The sequence below is a fragment of the Gorilla gorilla genome, chromosome 20 (assembly GCF_029281585.2).
Source record: "Gorilla gorilla gorilla isolate KB3781 chromosome 20, NHGRI_mGorGor1-v2.1_pri, whole genome shotgun sequence".
Taxonomy (NCBI): Eukaryota; Metazoa; Chordata; class Mammalia; order Primates; family Hominidae; genus Gorilla; species Gorilla gorilla.
The window spans coordinates 55,406,926-55,427,698 of NC_073244.2; the positions used below are offsets into that span (position 1 = coordinate 55,406,926).

At 39.2% G+C, this 20,773-nt stretch overlaps 1 protein-coding gene across 9 annotated transcripts in view; it reads right to left on the reverse strand.

The window, feature by feature from the left end:
• The window catches only part of ZNF404 (zinc finger protein 404), a 32,235-nt gene extending 21,703 nt beyond the window's left edge, over positions 1-10,532 (reverse strand). Inside the window, exons 1-3 of one of the 9 annotated variants that reach the window (XR_010131978.1) lie at positions 9,781-10,530; positions 9,610-9,698; positions 341-2,111 (exon numbers count right to left, since the gene is read on the reverse strand). The gene's annotated coding sequence lies outside the window, so the exon portion shown is untranslated. Of the gene's footprint in view, positions 1-340; positions 2,112-5,431; positions 8,101-9,609; positions 9,699-9,780 lie in introns of those variants that run through there. The other 8 variants (XR_010131977.1, XR_010131976.1, XR_008673828.2 and 5 more) reach the window with 8 other exon arrangements.
• Between the last annotated feature and the right edge of the window lie 10,241 nt (positions 10,533-20,773).

Consider the following 20,773-nt stretch of genomic DNA (forward strand, 5'->3'; position numbering starts at 1 on the left):
CATAAGGCCAGAATAACTGTGATATCAAAACCAGATGAGGATATTACATAAAAGGAAAATTACAATATATCTGTTTCATGAACACAGACGCAAGCATATTAAACCAAATATTAGCAAAGAGAAACCAGTAACATATTGACCAAGAGAGCTTTATTTTAGAAATTCAAAGGCCATTTAATTTAATTTTTTTACCATAACCTCAAACAAGTATAACTTTAATTTTTAAAAAATCAATGTAATCTTTCAATGTTAACTAATAAAGGAGAAAACCATTCAATTATTTCATTAGAAATAATCCATTTAACAATATACAACATTAATCATGATAAAAATTCTCAGCAAACCAGGACTAGAGGGGAACTTCTTTCATCTGATAAAGGGGACCTAAGGAATAAAAACTACAACTACCATTGTACATAAAGGGATCATTATACATAATATGGACCACTGTCTTTCTGATTTCAGGAACAAGGTAAGGTTGTCTACTCTTACATGTCTTTTCAATTTTGTAGTAGAAGATCTATCCAATATCATAAGGAAAAAATAAAAGGTGTAAATGGAAGGAAGTAAAATGATCTTTATTTGCAGATAGTGTAGATTACACGATTATGTACATAAAATATTTTTTAATTCCACAAGCTTTAAATTAAATAATTTATTGTTGAATAAAGGGTAAAAGTATAAAACAATTATATTAAAGCAAAGCTACTGAAAAATAAAAATTTTAAAACCTTAACAGTTTGTAAAAACATAAAAAATGTAAAACACTCAGAAATAAATTTAACAGATGTGCAAGACCTTTAGACAGGAAATAACAAAACCTTAAGGAAAGAAATTAAAGATGAATTCAATAAATGGAAATGTATTCCATGTTCATGAACTGTAAGACTCAATTTTGAGATAATTCTCTCTAAATTTATCTACTGATTCAATGTACTGCCAACAAAATGTCAGCAGGGTGTTTTGTTTGTTTTGAGAAAATTAATTAACTCATTCTAAAATTATAGAGCAATGCAAAGAACCTGGAATAGACAAAGTGATTTTGAAGAACAAAGTTTTTCTTCAACTTATATTACCAGATTATCAAGATATAATATAAAGCTACAGGAATTAAAATGGAGGTGCTGGCACAAAGATTGACAAAGAGGACCAACGGAAAAGTAGAAAGACTCCTGCACATATATGGGCCCATGCTTTACAGTAAAAGTCTGACTGCAGCTTAAGAGAAGGCCAGTGTTTTTAACAAACGGTGCCAGTGCACTTGGATATCTGCATGAAAAAAATGATTTTGAACTTCATCCCACTACATACACAGATATAAATTCAAGATGGATCATAGGTCTAAGTGTGAAAACAAACAATAAAGCTTCTGGAGGAAGAAACAGAAAAATAACTTTGTGACCTTGGGATAGATAAAATTTTCCTTTTTTTTTGTTTTAACTTTTAATTTCCACTTATTTTAGACTTAGAGAAAAGTTGCAAGAGTAGTACAGAGGGTTCTCGTATACCCTTCATTCTAGCGTTTATCTTACATAACCAAAGGATAATTATCAAAACCAGGAAATTAACATTGGTACAATATGAAAAATTTGCACATCTTATTCAAATATGTTTTCCCATTAATGTCCTTTTTCTTTTCCATGATCCCACACATTAATCTACGTTGTATTTAGCTGTTACTTCTCTTTAGTCTCTTCCGATCTCCTTAGACTTTCTTACTGCATTAATTTTCAGTTGCTACCATAACCAATTACCACGAATTTAGCTTAAAACAACATATATATATATAAAATCTCAGTTTCCATGGACCTGGAGTTTAGCTGGGTGCTCTCCTCAGGCTGGTCTCACAGGCTGCAAACGAGGTGTTACCTGGGCTGTGTTCTCCTCTGGAGTTCAACTGGGGAAGAATTCATTTCCAGGTTCATTCAGATTGTAGGGAGAATTCATTTCCCTGTGGCCATATGACTGAGGGCCTCACCTTTTTGCTGACTGTTGGCTGGAGGCTGCCCTCAGGTTCTGCAGGCCACCTGCAGTTCCTTTGCAAGATGGGCTTCTCCAGCATTGCCACTTACTTCATCAAGCCCACAAAAGAAGTCCAATCTTCTATGAGTCTTTTATGGTATAACATAATCACAGTAGAGACATCTCGTCACTTTTTTTTTCATATGATAGGTTTATTTTTATTATTTTAAGGAACCTTCATACTGTTTTACATAATGGCTATACCAATTGATATTGCCACCAACAGCGTACAAGTGTTCCCTTTCCTCTACATCCTCACCAACACTTATCTATTTTCTTTTTTTTTTTTTTTTTTTGAGACGGAGTCTTGCTCTGTCGCCCAGGCTGGAGTGCAGTGGCGTGATCTCAGCTCACTGCAAGCTCCGCCTCCCGGGTTCACGCCATTCTCCTGCCTCAGCCTCCGGAGTAGCTGGGACTACGGGCGCCTGCCAGCGTGCCCGGCTAATTTTTTTTGTATTTTTAGTAGAGACGGGGTTTCACCGTGGTCTCAATCTCCTGACCTCGTGATCCGCCCGCCTCGGCCTCCCAAAGTGCTGGGATTACAGGCCTGAGCCACCGCGCCCAGCCCACTTACCTACTTTCTTTTTATAATAGTCATCCTAACAGGTATTGTGGTAACATCTCATTGTGGTTTCATTTGCATTTGTCTGATGTGCTGTTCAGGTACCACTTAACCATTTGCGTGTCATCTTTGGAAAAAAGTCTATTCAAGTCCTTGCCCATTTTAAAATTGGATTATTGGTTTCTTTTTCTTCAAAATTAATTAATTAATTTTTATTTTACTTTAAGTTCTGGGATACATGTGCAGATGTGTAGGTTTTTTACATAGGTATATATGTGTCATGGTGGTTTGCTGTACCTATCAATCTGACATTTAGGTTTTAAGCCCCACACGCATTAGATAATTTGTCCAGTGCTCTCCCTCCCCTTGCCCCCCAACTCCCCGACAGGCTCCAGTGTGTGTTGTTCCTTTCCCTGTGCCATGTGTTCTCATTGTTCAACCCCCACTTATGAGTGAGAACATGTGGTGCTTGGTTTTCGGTTTCTGCATTAGTTTGCTGAGAATGATGGCTTCCAGCTTCATCCATGTCTTTGCAAAGGACATGATTTCATTCTTTTTTATGGTTGCATAGTATTCCATGGTGTATCTGTGCCATATTTTCTTTATCCAGTCTATCACTGATGGGCATTTGGGTTGGTTCCAAGTCTGCAATTGTAAATCGTGCTGCAATAAACATACGTGTACATGTGTCTTTATAGTAGAATGACTTAGAATCCTTTGGGTATATACCCAGTAATGGGAGATTCCTCCAGGAGCTAGAACCAGAAATACCATTTGACCCATGACTTTTGCCATATAAATTAACCTAATGAGAGGAGTGACATTTCCTGACCTTTGCCATTTTCCACTGATTAGAAGCAAGTCACCACCTCTGCTCATACTCCAGGGGAGGGGACTAAACAAGGCTGTGGACTCCAGGAGGTGGGAATCATGGGGCCACCTAACATCTGCCTGTCATACCTATCTTCATGTCCTTTCAATTTGGAAGAGTACCAATAATTTATTCTGTCAAATTTCCCTCTGCTGGGTTTGTATGATGTGTTTTTATAACTGAAATGAGGCATGTATTCTTGGCAGTGGCACAGTAATGATGCTGTGTCCTTCACATTGCATCATCATGTCCAAGGGTGCGTGATGTCAATGTTTTATTACTGGTGACATTAACCTTCATCACTTGGTTAAAGTGTTTTCTCCTGTGTTTTCCTTCTGTACATTACTACCTTCCCATTTGTAGTTAATAAACATCTTGGGAGGGTAATACTTTAACACTATGCAAATCCTCTTTCTCCTCAAACTTTCACCCACTAACTTTAGCATCTCTTGTCTTGGTGTCCAATGTGAGGATACACTGCAGCTCCCCTATGTACATAGGTTCTGCTAATAAACACTTTGAATTGGTCACCCTGGTATTGCTGTTTCTTTCTTTGGAATCCCAACAGCCCCATCCTGGGATGGTTTGGGGCAGTCCCTTTAGGGAACTCCCCTGCCACTGCTTTTGGGGTGACTCCAGCTGAGTGTTCAGCAGGACAAAATAAGGTTGTTTCTGGTATTTGACTACTATGAATAAAACTTCTATGAACATCCTTTACAAGTCTTTGTGTGGACATATATTCTTGGTTTTCTTGGGTATATACCTAAGGGAGGATGTGGTTTACCTAGTTTATCAGACTGCGATGTATATAAGGTCCAGTTGCTCCTCAAACTTGCCAATGCTTCGTGTTGTCAGACATTTTAACTTTAGCTATTCTGGTGCATGTGTAGTGGTATCTCATTGTGATTTTTATTTACATTTTCCTGATAATGATGGGAACACCTTTTCATATGATATTATCTATTTTGATATACTCTTGGGTCATTCAACTCTTTTCCCCATTTTTTAATTTGATTTGTCATTTTCCTATTGATTTCTAGGAATTTATAAATGTATTTTGAACACAAGTCTTTTGTGTGTGTATACAGACATAAAAAGGAGGGTGGAGGAGGAGAGGGAGGGAGGGAGGAAGGGAAGGGAAGGGAGGGAGGGAGAGGGAGAAGGAGAGGGAGAGAGAGAAACAGAGAGAGAGAGAGAGAGGAAAGAGTTGCCTGTGTCTTCTTATTCACTTTCTTAATCATGTCTTATTATAAATAGATGTTCTTAATTTTAATGAAGACCCATCTACTTAGGTATGTCCACAATAAATGGGCTGGGTTATGATATTTATAAGAGGGCTTAAGAAATTTGGCTCAGGATCACAGCTAGCTTCTATGTGTTGTGCAACACATTTTGATCTTCCAGTGTTTCAGGCCATAACCTACACAACTTCACTAGTGCCTGGGAATGTTCAAGGCCTTGGCTTGGGTTCAAACCTGCAGGGAAAACATGCAGCTGAACAGGTCACAGAGAGATCAAGGCACTCTGTGAAACATAGAGAGTGAGGGAAACTTGGGGAACCTACAAACCTATCATCATGAGAATGAATAAACAAATGGTGGTGTGGTCATATAAAGGAAGATTATATAACAATTGAAAAAAAGCCCTGTTGATTTCCAAAACAACATGGGTGAATTCCAGAAGTACCAGTTTGGATGAAAAAAGAGAGATACAAGAGATTCCATTTATATGAAGTTCAAGAACACGCAAATCTTATCTTGAGTGACAGGAGTCAGAATAGCACTTACTCCTTATGGGAGAACAGTGGATTCTAACTAGGACAGGACACAGAAAAATCCTCTAAAGCAGGGCACAGAAATCTTCCGTGTCTTCATCTGGCTGGTGAGTACACTGATCCTTTCAAATACAAAAATTCATTGGATTATATATATAGCTAAGATGTGGGCACCTTATTGTATATGATACATGCTTCAATAAAAAGTGATGACAGAGCTTTATTTGATGATAGTGAGTAAAAATATTACATTACAAACTGTTATTCTGTTATGGTGGGTAAAATAACACATATGAATATATGCATATGCCTTGAGGGATGGAGATATACATATATATATATTGTGTGTGTGTGTGAGACACGGACTCACTCTGTCACTCAGCCTGGAATGTGGTGGTGCAAACACGGCTCACTGCAGCCTCGACCTCCTGGGCTCAAGCTATGCTCCCGTCTCAGGTGGTGGCATGGACCTGTAGCTGGGACTACAGGTACATACTACCAGGCCCGGCTAATTTATTTTTAGTAAAGATGAGCTCTCATTATGTTGCCCAGGCTGGTCGCACACTCCTGGGCTCAAGTGATCCTTCTGCTTCGGCCTCCCAAAGTGCTGAGATTACAGGCATGAGCCACCGTACCCAACCAAAAAGATTTGGAGTAAAATGTTTACAGTTGTTGTTTCCTCACTTTGGGTTTTTCTGTATTTTCTGAACTACTATATGAGAATGTATTACTTTTATAGTAAAAAATGATAATAGAGCTAATCAATCTCTCTAAGATTAGAGAATGTAATAAAATAAGTTATGAATACAGTGATATTTGGAGTACGGTGAGGAGGCCTTGTTTTCTCCCAAGTCCTAAAGTCTTTGAGTTGTCTCAAATTAGAATATCAAGGCTCTGAGTTTTGAATACTGATATACAACAGTTTTCCTTTTACTGGTTTTCCCTAAGTCACTTGGATAAATCCTCTTGTCACTACACTCTCCACCTATGAGGACTGGACTCCCTGCTCCAGTTCAGGAATTGCACCTACCTTAGAAATAAGCCATTTTGGTTAAAAAATCAATTGTTTCCAACATGCAGGAAATATCTGCATATGAAAAAAGAAATGGGACTTTGGCATGCTGAGGCTTTTGAAAAATTCCAGTACAATCCTGTGGCAGAGAGGTTCCATACAAGAAAGGCCAAATGAAAGCCACCCGAGGGACCAAGAAAATGATGCTTCAAGGAAAACAGAATGGAATGATCAATGAATCTCAAAGAAATCCTTCATAAATTCAAACACTCCAGGGCCTCTCTAGAGGGTCACATTAAGGGATAAAAAAGCTCTAGAGATCATATTTTGAATGTAAAGAGTTGATCATAAAGAGTCTGCTCCTGTAGTTTTTCAGTATCACAATCATTTACAAGTCCGTCTGAAATAGTGCAGTGATCAGTGCTCCACACAGTAGAGGATGCTGCCACATTCTCAGATGTTACTATCTCTGAAATTATAAAGACTGAAGTTACCATGTGGCCCAGAGGAATGGAAAGAAGTGAGCTGATCATTCTATGAAAGGAGAACAGCATGTAGAAGCGGGCATGCTCACCATTCTGAGCTCAGCAACAGCTGATTAATTAAATATGTAACAGGACATCCATATAATGAAATATTAAGCAACCATTTAATGCTAAGTTTAGGAAGCTGTTTAAGGGAATAAAAACATTCAAGATACATTGTCAGTGAAGAAAATTAGGTTACAACATTTTAAAAAAGCAATTAAAAAGGGGGCAAAGAATTTGAATAGACATTTCTCCAAAGATGTACAAACGACCAATAAACAAAGGAAAAAATGCTCAACACCATGAGTCATCAGAGAAATTCAAATCAAAACCACAATACCCACTTCACACTCATGAGGATGACAATAATAAAAAGAAAGGTAATAACAGGTGTTGGTAAGAATGTGGAGAAACTGGAACCCTCTTACGCTGGGGGGAATGTAAAGGGATACTTTCGATAACAATCTGGCAGTTCCTCAAAAGAGTTACCATATGACCCAGCCATTCCACTTCTAAGTATATATCTAAGAGAAATAGAAACATATGTCTATACAAAAACTTGTACACAAATGTTCACAGCAGCATTATTCATAATAGCTAAAAGTAGAAACAACTTAAATGTCCATTAACTGATGAATAAACAACAAAAATGTGGCATAGTCATACAATGGAATATTATTCAGCAATAAAAAGAAACAAAGTACTGATATATGCTACAACCCAGATGGATTTTGAAAACGCTAGGCTAAGTGAAAGAAGCCAGTCACAAAACATCACTTATTATATAACTCTATTCATATGAAATGTCCAGAAGAGGTGAATTCATAGAGACAGAAAGTAGATAAATGGTTGTCTATGGCTGGGGAAAATGCAGAGTGAGTGCTAGTGGGTATGGAATTTCTTTTTGAGGTTATGGAAATTTTCTCATGTTGACAGTGGTGATGGTTGCACAACTCTGTGAATATATTAAATACATTAAACTGTATACTTTAAATTACTGAATTTTGTGGCATGTGAATTATATGTTAATAAAGCTGTTTAAGAATTGGGTTACGGGCCGGACACAGTGGCTCATGCCTGTAATCCCAGCACTTTGGGAGGCTGAGGCGGGTGGATCCATGAGGTCATGAGATCGAGACCAGCCTGACCAACATGGTGAAACCTCGTCTCTACTAAAAGTAGAAAAATTAGCTGGGCGTGGTGGCACGGGCCTGTAATCCCAGCTACTCGGGAGGCTGAGGCAGGAGAATTGCTCGAACCTGGGAAGCGGAGGTTGCAGTGAGCCGAGATCGCGCCACTGCACACCAGCCTGGTGACGGAGCGAGACTCCGTCTAAAAAAAAAGAAAAAAAAATAGAATTGAGTTACAAGTGTATACAATTATGCAAATGTAAATATGATTATTTATAAAATATATGTATTTATCAATATATAGAGAAAAACTGACAGACATCAATAAATTGAAAAAAGCGTGGAAAACATAAACCCATATATTAACTTACTTAATATTTGTTTTATAGTCCTGGGTTTCTGCCTATTCATAAGAGTATATTTCATAAAATTAAAACTTTTTTTAAAAAGGCAACTATCTTACTTATTCCTATTTTGATTTATTCTTCCTTACTGGATACCAAGTCATTTGAGGATAGCAACTATATCTTTTTGTCCTGAGACACAGTTAGATAGATTTTTGAATTTTTAACAGAGCAATCTTTTCTCTGAACAAGTGGGAAAAAATCCTCCCTGCCTTACCTTTTAAATATCTTTTGATCTGGAGGAGAAAACTTAGTATACTCTAGAACAAAGGTCCTCTAAATATGGTCCCTGGGAACTTGTTACCAATGCAGATTCTCTGCTCTACCCCAGACCTACCGAATTAGAAACTCTAGGGCTGGGGCCCAGCAAACTGTGTTTGAACAAGCCCTGCAGGTGATTCTGATGCATCCTACATTTGAGAACCAGCGCTGCTCTAAAAACTGCTGCTGTGTTTTATTGAAAGCTTTTACTTTATTTTCATCAGTTCCCATTACCTGAACCCACCCTATGATTCGTTTGCCTGTAGAAATGTATGTCAGTGTAAATCGGAGACTCTGATATTTCGTATGCATTACTGGTAGTCTCAAAGCTGCTTCCTATTATACATTCCTGATAGATGGGTTTATTTTACTTCTGAATCTATCCTCCTAATCACAGTGTCCTACAAGCAGCTGTTAAGACATCTTGTTCCATTGAATGTCACTTTGCATTTAACATCATTAGAATAAAAACTCTAAGGTATAAGATCCATTTTCTTTCACTGAGTTCTCACAGTTCGATCATATCCTGACAATGCTGCTATAGCCAGAATGATGCCTCTTCCCTGTGAACTCCCAAGACAGGTCATCTGAATTTCTCTAGTGGCCTTTCACATCAACTATCTTTCTTATCCCTATTCCGATTTCATTTTCCTTACTGGATACCAAGTCATTTGAGGATAGCAACTATATCTTTTTGTCATTGTATCCCAACAAGTACAAGCACATGGTAAATATCTGATATTTGACTCAAATTTTGAAACTAGGGTTTATCCTCAGGGAATGGCTATAAAAGGAAGCAAAGATCTCTGCAAAATGGTGTTCATTATAGACTAGTTTTTAGTCAACAATTAGAAACATAATAGCTCGCAGTAGGCAAAAGGTTAAATAAATTATGAAGAGAAGGGCTTAAGGGCCTTGAAAGGAGGCTGTAATGGCATATTCACAGATACGTCACTGTTAGGCAGGACATTTCCAAAGAGAAGAAAGGGTCTCATGTCTTTAAAATTAAAGAGCATCTTACAAGTAATGAGGAAATATAAACTCACCTGGACTTTAGCTTTCAGATGTGCAGCAAAAATTCTTTCCTCTTTCAGGATCTTTTTTTTTTTTTTTTTTTTTTTTAAGAAGGGTAGCACTGGAAAAGAGAAGGCAATCATGAGACAGCTGGGGTTTCTTGGATAGCACAGTAACTTAGAAAATACCCTCAATGATCATACCTGCTCACCTACTTCACCGAGCACAACCAGATGGGAGTAGGAGAGAAACTGGAACAGTGTTGACCTTCCCAATAGGGTGGAATCTGTCTCTAATTCACAGCAGGTTCCTGGGGCTGGAGCTTTAGAAATGCTATGGTTACAAACATATAGCTGGCTCCTCGGCGCTTCCAAGGGGGAAATATCCAGGAGGGATGCCTATTCGTGAGAACTCTTTATCGAGTCTTCTCAGAGCCTGCCTTGAGGCCGCAACCAATTTCAAAAATCTCGTCTCAAGATCAAGTCTGTGTTTTCTTGCTGTGATCCTTCATGCCTCCATGAATCTGGCTTCTCTCTTTTACCTGCTGCACATCCCAAGTGTCTGTGAGGCGATAGGGCTGAGGAATCTGCAGAGCCTAGAGCCTGGAGTCACAGTGACAATTCACACAGGTACACAACACTGTTCATTTGTCTAACGCACACACACGTACACAACCCTGTTCATTCATCACACACACACACACACAGTCTCTCACAGGCACACAGAAACTCCTCCTCTGCTGCTCAAGCAGACAGGCCTGAAATTCTACTGAAACTCCAGGGATGACACGCCCCGTTCACGCCCTGGGTCTTCTGGTCTTCAGCGCCTCTCATCCTCACCGCCGGTTCCATTCCAACCAGGGACTGTGGAAGCCTCCGCTGATTTCTTTGGACACGATCTACTCACCACGTAGGGGCTACAGCAGCTCGGACACCGGAAAAAGATCTAGAGCTCCAGGGTGACCCTAGCGCGGTGACTTCTGGGAAATGTAGTCCACCTGGAATAACCATGTCCACGGCGCCCGCCATTCTGTAGCCTATGCTCGGAGGGCACATGAGCAAGAGCTTGACCATGTGTACCGTTGGTTGACTTGCTCTATTAAGGGCTATGATTTCAGGTCGTCCTGCGTGTTTAGAGGAGGCGAGTGGAATCTTGAGTCTCGGCTGGAGAAGGCAGAGCACGGGCATGCAGACCTCAAAGCCTCAAACCTGCGTGTGAGAGGAGAAGTTGGCGAGCTCCAGCGTATGGTCCACGGTTGGTACTCCAGGTGCGAGCTGAGGACAGGGGCTTTTGTTTTTCGCGCTCCCAGGTAGCGCCAGCACCTATAGTAGCTCCAGGAGCACAGAAGGCGTTAAGTGTGCATTGGTTTTAGAGAAAGAATGCCTGTGCGTTTTGTGTTTTCACTCTGTGACATTGTGAAATTCATTGTGTGAGACCATGGATGGGGTTGTATTCCGGATTATGGTTTGTTTCTAAGTGTGTTACTTTGGACATGAAATGGTTTGTTTCAGATTTTGAGATTATGTAAATTTTTTAAGCCCTCTCCCTTCACTCCTACTCCCGCTCTGAAATTTCTCATGCCCAATTGCCATTCTCTCACTTAAAATACGAATCTGGCTGATTTGTCCAAGGTAAATACTACTATGGCCTACTTATCCATTAGGCTGAATGGGCAAAGTACCGAGAGCCCACAGAAATGTTTTCTTTCAAAATAAGAAAATGAATTTTAAGGTCAAAGAAACTTAATATCGTAGTCTACTGGCGAGTGTATAAATTGATATAATCACTTGGGAAAACTATTTGGCAAGATCTATTGAATTTGAATGTATGCATTTGCTATAACCTAGCAGTTCCATTCTTACCTTTAACCCAAAAGTAAGTGTATACATATTCACCAAAATACATGAATGGGGATGTTTGTGGCATTGCCATTTTGATTGGAATTGCACTCAATATATGGGTACTTTTCAGGAAAATTGGTATTTTAAACATTGTGAAAAGGCTGGGTGTGGTGGCTCATGCCTGTAATCCCAGCACTTTGTGGGGCTGAGGTGGGTGGATCACTTGAGGTCAGGAGGTCGAGACCAGGCTGGCCAACATGGCAAAACCCCGTCTCTAGTAAAAATACAAAAATTAGCCAGCTGTGGGGGCCCGTGCCTGTAGTCCCAGCTACTTGGGAGGCCGAGGCAGGAGAATCGCTTGAATCCAGGAGGTGGAGGTTGCAGTGAGCCGAGATCGTGCCACTGCACTCCAGCCTGGGAGAAAGTGTGAGATTCTGTCTCTCCCCCACAAAAAAAGAAAAAGAAAATTGAGAAGGGACCTCCAGGAAGATGGAATAGATGTACTTTTTTCTATTTGTCCAGCTAAGTACAATAAAAACCCTGGGCATTAGTTATAAAAAAAGAGAAAAAGAACACTGAGTGGTAGAGAAAAGGTAGACTGGTGCTGAGTTCCCTTGGTTTTCTTTGTGCCTCCTTTGTGCCAGACTTAAAGCCAAAGAAGCTAGCAGTCCCAATACACCAATGGGCACAGACAAAAAAGTCCCAGCAAAAGCCTGCTGTCTTTAGCCAAAAGACGAGGAAGAGGGCAGCCTAAGCAAGAAGGAAAACTTTTAGACAATTACTGCCATGCTCTAGTCAAAACACCACAAGAAAAAACCTTCAGCACTATCCCCAGCATGCCAGCAAAGACCCATGCTTCCACTCTTGCCTGGAGAGTTAGGACTTTCCTCCCCACACCTCAACCCAGTGCTAACAGTAGAAGCCACATGGAGTGCAGTAATAAGGCACTCCTTTCCCTCCAAATTAGAAAGGTATCAGTGGAGGTCTAGTGGGAAACTGGAACTCCCACCCCTGCCACTAGTAATGAGGAGCCCCCCTGTGGGTATCAATGGAGGCTGAGTGGGAAATCTGGATTTCTGTCACCACCTAATAATAATGAGGTAGGATCCACTTCCCCTACCACAGTGATGTCAGAGGAGAACAGGTGATATAAACTGAATTCTGTACTCCACTCCCTGAGTTCATATGTTGAAGTCCTAACTCTCAGTACCTCAACATGTGGACTGTATTTGGAGATAAGGTCTTTAAAGAGGTAATTAAGGTTAAATGAGGTCTTTGGTGTGGGCCCTAATCCAGTATGACTGGTATCCTTATAAGAAGAGGAGATCAGGACACAGATACACAAAGGGTGTGTGAAGGTAGCACGTTTACCAGAAGAACATGGCCATCTACAAGCCAAAGAGAGAGACCTCACAAGAAACAATACTGCTGACACCTTGATATCAGACTTCTACCCTTCAGAACTGTAAGGAAATTAATTTGTGTTGTTTAAGCTGCCCAATCGGTGGTACTTTGTTAGGTATGATCCAGAGCCTCAGATCAGAAAACCAAAAATGTTCAGTTCTAACAGAAAATCACTTACCACACCAAGAACTGGGAAGATCTCAAACTGAATGAAAAAGACTCAATAGATGCCTACACTAGGATGATAGAAATATTAGAACTATTTGACAAGAATTTTAAAGCATCCACCTTAAAAATGCTTCAGACAATAATTATGAACATGCTTGAAATAAATTAAAATATAGAATGTCTCAGCAAAGAAATCAAAGATATAATGGAACACCAAGGAATTTTGACTCCTGAGAAATTTAGTAACCAATTAAAAACTCATTGGATGTACTCAGCAGCAGAAAGGAAAGAACAGAGGAAAGAATCAGGAAACCGGAAGACAGAACAGTAGAAATGACCCAGAATGAACAACAGACTGGATAAAAGACCAAAAACACAAAAATGTGTAAAACTATACAGAAATTGACATAACAATTATAGTTAAACATAGTAATACTCTGCTGACAATTGATAGAATAGATGAAAAATCAATAAGGACAGAGAAAACTTGAACAATATTATCAACCAATTAAATTTAATTGACATAACATTCTGCCAAACAGCAGCAAATTGCCCAATTCTTCCGAGTACATATGTCAAGATAGGCCATAACCTGGACCATGCAACAAATCTCAAAAGCTTTATAAGGATTCAAGTTATATAAAATACGTTCTCTATTCCACAATGGAATTAAATTAGGAATCAATAACAAAAAGATAGCAGGAACTAAATAACTTTTTTTTTTTTTTTTTGAGACAGTCTTGCTCTGTCACCCAGGCTGGAGTGTAGTGGCACAGTCTTAGCTCACTGCAACCTCCACCTCCTGAGTTCAAGTGATTTTCCTGCCTCAGCTTCCCAAGTAGCTGGGACTACAGGTGTAAGCTGTACACCAGGCTAATTTTTGTATTTTCAGTAGAGACAGGGTTTCGCCATGTTAGCTAGGCTAGTCTCCAACTCCCTAGTGACCTGCCCTTCTGGGCCTCCCAGAGTGCTGGGATTACAGGTGTGAGTCACCACACCCAGCCAGCATTTCACAATCTATAGGTCAAATAAAATAAAATAAAAAATAAAAACAACATATCAAAACATATAGGATGTAGATAAAATAAGACTTCAAGGAAAATTTATAGCATTAAATGCCTATATTAAAAGAGAAGAGTGTCTCAGTGACTGATATGGTTTGGGTTTCAGATGCTCTTCTTTTTCTCTTGTTACTTAAGATAAACACTGTATTCGTCCATCAGTGACTGATATGGTTTGGATCTGTGTCCCCACCAAATCTCATGTCAAATTGTAATCCCCAGTGTTGATGGTAGGGCCTGGTGGGAGGTGAATAGATCGTGGGTGTGGAGTTCTCATGAATGGTTTAGCACTATCCGCCTTTGGTACTGTATAGTGAGTGAATTCTCAGGAGATATGGTTGTTCGAAAGTGCATGGCACCTCCTCCCTTGCTCTCTTCCTCCTTCTCCAGCCATGATTTGTGCCATAAGTAAAAGCTCCTTGAGACCTCCCCAGAAGCAGAAGCCACTGTGTTTCCTGTACAGCCTGCAGCACTGTGAGCCAACTAAACCTCTTTTCTTTATAAGTTACTCAGTCTTAGGGATTTCTTTATAGCAGTGTGAGAACAGACTAATATAGTGACCTAAGCTTTTACCTTAAGGAACAAGAAAAAAAGAACATCTGAAACCCAAAGTAGGCAGAAGAAAGGAAACAAAAAAAAGAGAGAAATCCATGAAACGTGCACACCTGTTCATGATAAAAAACACATTCAACAAATTAGAAATGGAAGGGAACTTCTTCAACATAATAAAGGGCATCTATAAAACACCCACAGCTAATATCATACTTAATGGTGAAAGACAGAGTACTTTCTAAGATCAGGGACAAGACAAAGATGTGCACTCTCACCACTTTTTTTTGAGACAGGAGTCTTGCCCTGTTGCCCAGGCTGGAGTACAGTGGCGCGATCTCAGCTCACGGCAACCTCCGCCTTCCATGTTCAAGGGATTCCCCTGCCTCGGCCTCCTAGTAGCTGGAATTAAAGGCGCCTACCACCACACCTGTCTAATTTTTGTATTTTTAGTAGAGATGGGGTTTCACCATGTTGCCCAGGCTGGTCTTGAACTCCTGACCTCAAGTGATCTCCCTGCCTCAGTCTCTCAAAGTGCTGGAATTACAGGCATGAGCCACCATGCCCAGCCAACTCTCACCACTTCTATTTGATACATGCTGGAGGTTCTAGCCAGGGCAACTAGGCAAATAAATGAAATAAGAGACATCCATATGGAAATGAAGAAGTACAATGAAGAAGTAAAGCTATATTTGCAGATATGATTTTATATACATAAAGTCTTAAGGAAATCACAAAAAACTAATAAGACTAGTAAATGAGTTCAGCAAAGTTACAGGAAGATCAATATGCAAAAAAATTGTGTTCTTACACACTAGCAATGAATAATCAAAAAATGAAAGTAGGAAAACAATTCCATTTACAACAGAATTTGAAGGAAATACTTAAGGAATAAAGTTAACAAATGAAGAGGAAAGTTTGTACACTGAAAATTATAAAACATCATTGAAAGAAATTAAAGACGACCTAAATAAAAGGAAAGACATCTGTGGTTCATGGATAAGAAAAGTTAATATTGTTAAGATGCCAATACCTCCCAAATTGATCTACGGATTCAATGCAGTCCTTAACAATATCCTAGCTGGCTCCCCCCTCCCAACCCCACTGCCTCTAGAAATTGACCAGCTGATCCTAAATTCATATGGAGACACAAGGGACCCAAAATAACCAAACAACTTTAGAAAGGAAGAACAAAGTTGGAGGACTCGCATTTCCCAATTTCAAAAGTTACTGGAAAACTACAGTGTGGTACTGGCACAAGGGTAGACATAGAGATGAGTGGAATAGATTTCAAAGTCCAGAAGTAAGTCTTGACACTTACAGTCAATTCATTTTCAATAAGGGTGCTACGGCCATTTAGTAGGGGAAAGAATAGTCTTCTCAACAAATTATGGTAAGAAAACTGGATATCTATCTGCAAAGAAAGAATGAAGTTGGAATTCTACTTTATACCATACACAAAAATTAACTCACATCACTGACCTAAATCCTATAGGAGCTAACACTATAAAACTCTTCAAAGACAACACAGGGGCAAATCTTCATGAGCTTGGAATAGGCAATGATATTTTGGATACACCAAAAGCACAAGCAAAACAATAAATAGGAGTATATCAAAATTAAAACTTTTTACTGCAAATGATGCCATCAAGAAAGTGACAAGATACCCACTAAATGGGAGACAATATTTGCCCATCATACATATGACAATGGACTTGTATCTAGAATACAAAAACTCTTAGAACTCAACAATAAAAAAAAATGGATAATCCAATTTCTGGAAGTCAGTCAGATTTCTGGGATGATCACTCCCATCCTCACAACAACAACAACAACAAAACTAAAGAAATTAATTTTTTCTGGATCTGTCAGATAATAGAGGTCACAAGGCAAACCACCAGCCTTAAATCTGGAGAGACAAGCAAACAGAGATCAGCTTACTTGGAGCAGAAGGACCAAAGTAAGACCATTTAGGTGGGGAAAGAACATTGGTAACTAAGTGTTACCAATAACACTGCTAATTGAGTATTACCAGCTAATTGGTAATATTTATTAGCAGTGTAATTAAGTATTACCAGCTAACTGGTAACTAAGTGTTACCAATTAGTTGATAATAAGTAATTAGCAATGCTATTGGTAGGAGCGCTTAATTGGTAATTTAGAGAATTCATTGGAGGCTAGCTTCAAAAATCTTCCAGGGACGCAGTCTTAGGGGGAGCCTCACACTTTCATGGAATTTACGTCCAGTAATGCTACTAGGTTCTCATGGTGAATTTACAAGAAAAATCTCATGTTTTGGAGGAGGACAAAAGTAACTATTTTGAAATACACTGAGAGTGTTCCACATAACAAAGGACTGCTATCCAAGGGAAATGACTTTATCAGATACTTATATAACTGGGGAGAAAGGCAATATGTCAACTCGCCTTCCTGTCTTACCTAAGGGGAAAACAGAAAGACTAAGAACTGCGTCTGAAGATCACAGGCCAGGGACTCAGGCCCACTAAAAGACAGATTAAATCATATGATTGTAGAACACTTCCCCTCTCCCCACACTTTACCACCATATCAATAGGATTCTTGTATAACAACAGGATAGTAAAAGTGAGAAGGCTGCAAGACACAGATTCTATTTTTAAAGTTCTTAGGGAAATTCAAAGACAACAGGGAAGGAAAAAGAAGGGACACTAGAGAAAGGTAAAACTGAAACCTCTGACACCTTCAGCTAAATCAAACATTAAACACAGCCCAACACCTAGCCAGATTAACATAAAACCTCACACTTAACTGAAGCTCCCACATTGCCTGCTATATAGCTGTCTACAGTTGTGTATTCTCCTGTCCTGCACAATGTAATCACACTCTGCAAGAAGCTAAAGCTTACTGGCAGGCCCTTACTTATCTAGGTATATCCAAACCCTGATGAATGACGGCACACAGGGACCTACCATTGCCAATGACCTACCCTTCTGCATCAAGGAACTGCAGATTAGATTTGTCCTTGTCCCATTCTATTGGCTCCTCATGTGATGCCCTTTTGGTGTAAGCCAATGCCCTACAAACTAGCCAACTTACACCCATTGGTGCCACACCACTTAATTTCATCCTTTGGGTGAAATGACCCCTACACAAAAGCCTTTAAAACTATACTTCCCTTCATGCTTAACAGTTGGGACCTGGACATGATAACTACCCCTCTGTGGTCTCCACAGTGACCTCCACAACCACATCAGCGCCAGTCCCATTGTCCAACAATCCATGCTTCACTCTGCACTATTCCTTCATCATGACACCACATCCTACTTTCTTCAACTTGCCAGATAATACATGTGAAACAGCAACAGAACATGTCATCCAAGAGATAAAACTCCAACAATGCTGGGCCTGCCAGCAGGCGTCCCAACCTGGGTAACCACTCGTACAACTAATTTCCACACTCTTGGAGGTATGTGATATCCATACTACTAACCAGTTGCCATCCTCTCTGGTCACCCTCCAGCTCCTTTACTTCCCCAGGCACCCTCAACCTCATCAGGTTCTTCCTCATGAATTTTTCCTTCACAGTCCCTCCTTTCCTGCCCTCTATCAACGATTGATATTATATAAAGCCATTGAAAGTACAAGGGCCTCACACATATGCACTGGTGAATGCCCTTCCCATAAAAGGGGATACAAGGCCACCTTTTTGTATATTATAAATTGGGCCTCATCACAATCTTTGGTATAATAGGCATAAGTCTAGATCTTTTCAGTTCTGTAGCAGACTTCATTCTTAGAGCTGCCAGCCAAACAACGTCACAATTCCTGGCAGACCATATATACCAAACAGCCCAAGATTTAGAAGCCCTTAATGAGATAAAGCTCTGTAGCTGTCATGGTAGTTGATAAAATACTGCATTAGACTAACTAGTGGCATCTCAAGTTGGCCCTCTGAAGGGAACCTCTGGCTGTGTGAAGGTCAGTAAAAACAGGAGAGCTCTCCAGAATCGTTCAGTAGATAACAAACCAAAACAGTCAACGATGTTACTAAGTTACTAAAATGTGGCAAGAGTTTCTGAATCCGTATTTCTTCTCCTGACTGCTTCCTTCTGCCTGGATTAACATTATCTGGCACCACATTATCTTTCAGGGAGCTATTATAATTGCTGGCCTAATTTTATTGGGTCAACTTTGCATATTTGGCCTCTCTCAAATGGAAGTTTATTTATAGGAAACCTAGGAGTTTGCTGTGCTAACCCAAACATCAGGGGTGAATTGTGAAGACTGGAGGAAACTTGGTGTTTGACTTAGTGCAAGCCACCTATAAGCATCTCTTGCCTATGTCCAGTCTCCCTCACAATCCTGATGAGGTTCACTTACTGCTCCACAAGTGCATATGCCCTCCACCACCTCTTTTAAACTCTGTGCTGGCAGGACATCCCCTTTTATAAACTGCCTGAACACTGACTATTCTTTCTGTTTTGGATCTTTTCTTGGACAGCCCTCCCACCCCTGTAATCATCTTTCTTTGATCATTCCAAAGGACTGCCGTCAGGAGTTTGACATACAAACCTAACCTTGGAAGGAGTTTCGACATTCAAACCTAACCTTGGAAGGAGTTTCCCCACATCATAGTAGAGGTGCTGTAATAGGCATATAGATTGGGAGGGAAAAACATTTTTTTTTTTTTTTGCAGATGACAAGATTGTCTACACAGAAAATCCCAAGCAATCAATAGAACAGCTACTTAAACCAATAACTAAGTTTAGCAAGATCATAGGACACAAGGTCAACATAAAACAATCAACTGTATTGAAAAAGAACAATTGGAAATTGAAATTTGAAAAACAGTACTAATTTAGAACCCTAAAAAAGGAATATGTAGGTATAAATCTAATAAAGTATGTGCAGAATCTATATGTTAAAACTACAAATTACTGATGTAATAAGGGAGTCCTAAATAGGCAGATACTGTGTGTATGGTTTAGAACATTCTCAGTATTGCTAAAATGTCAGTTGTCCCCAAACTCATCTATATATTCATTGCAATCTCAATAAAAATCCCAGCAAATTATTTTTACAGATGACAAAGTGGATTCTGGAAATTATGGCAAGACAAATTTGATAGCCAAAATAAAATAATGAGTTGGAAGACTCACAGTATCTGGTTTCAAGACATTATATACAGATACAAAAGTCAAGATGTGCAATATTTGGCAAAATGATAGACACATAAATCAATGAAACTGCACTGAGGCCAGAAAAAGACCCATACATATATGGTTAATGGATTCACAAAGGTGCCATGGCAATACTGAAAGAATAATTGGATTCTCATATGCAAATAGTGGACCTCCCTTATATAAAGATTCACATCTTATATAAATACGAACTCAAATATATCATAGACCTAAATATAAAGCCTGAAAACATAAAAGTTGTGATTAAAAAGTGGGAGAAAATCTTTGTGACCTTGGATTAGGCAGAATTCTTATATTTGAAACCAAAAGCACAATCCATCAAAGACAAAAAAGGAACTTCATTAAAAAAAATTTCTTGTGTGAGAAATACTGTTAATGGAATAAAAACACAAGCCACATAATGGTATACAATATTTGCAAAACACATAACTGACAAAGCTATCTATCCAGAAGATATAAAGAACTCTCAAAAATCAATAAGGAACAATCCAGGTTTTAAAAAAATGGACAAAAGATTTGAACATAGTTCACAAAAGAAAATAGGCAAATGGATAGCAAACGAGCAGTGAAGATGCTCAATGGCCATTAGGGAAGTGTAAATTAAAACCAAAATGAAATCCCACTATAACCCTTTGAAATCCTAACAACAAAATAAAAATGAAACCAAACCCTGACATACCAATTGTCAGTGAAGTTAAGGAACTGGGACTTTCATACACTGGTGGTGGGAATGTAAAATGATACAGTTATTTTAGAAAAGTCTGTCAGTTTTTCATAGATAAGTATACTGTTACCATACAACCCAGCAAATTCCACTCCTAGATATTTACTAAGACAATGTGGACACACAAAACTGTTTGCAAATGTTGACAGCAGCTTTCTTCATAATCACTGAAAACTGAAAACCCAAGTATCCCCCCAGTGATAAATGGATAAACAAACTGTGGAACATCCATATGACAGACTACTACTCAGCAATAAAAGAAATGACTT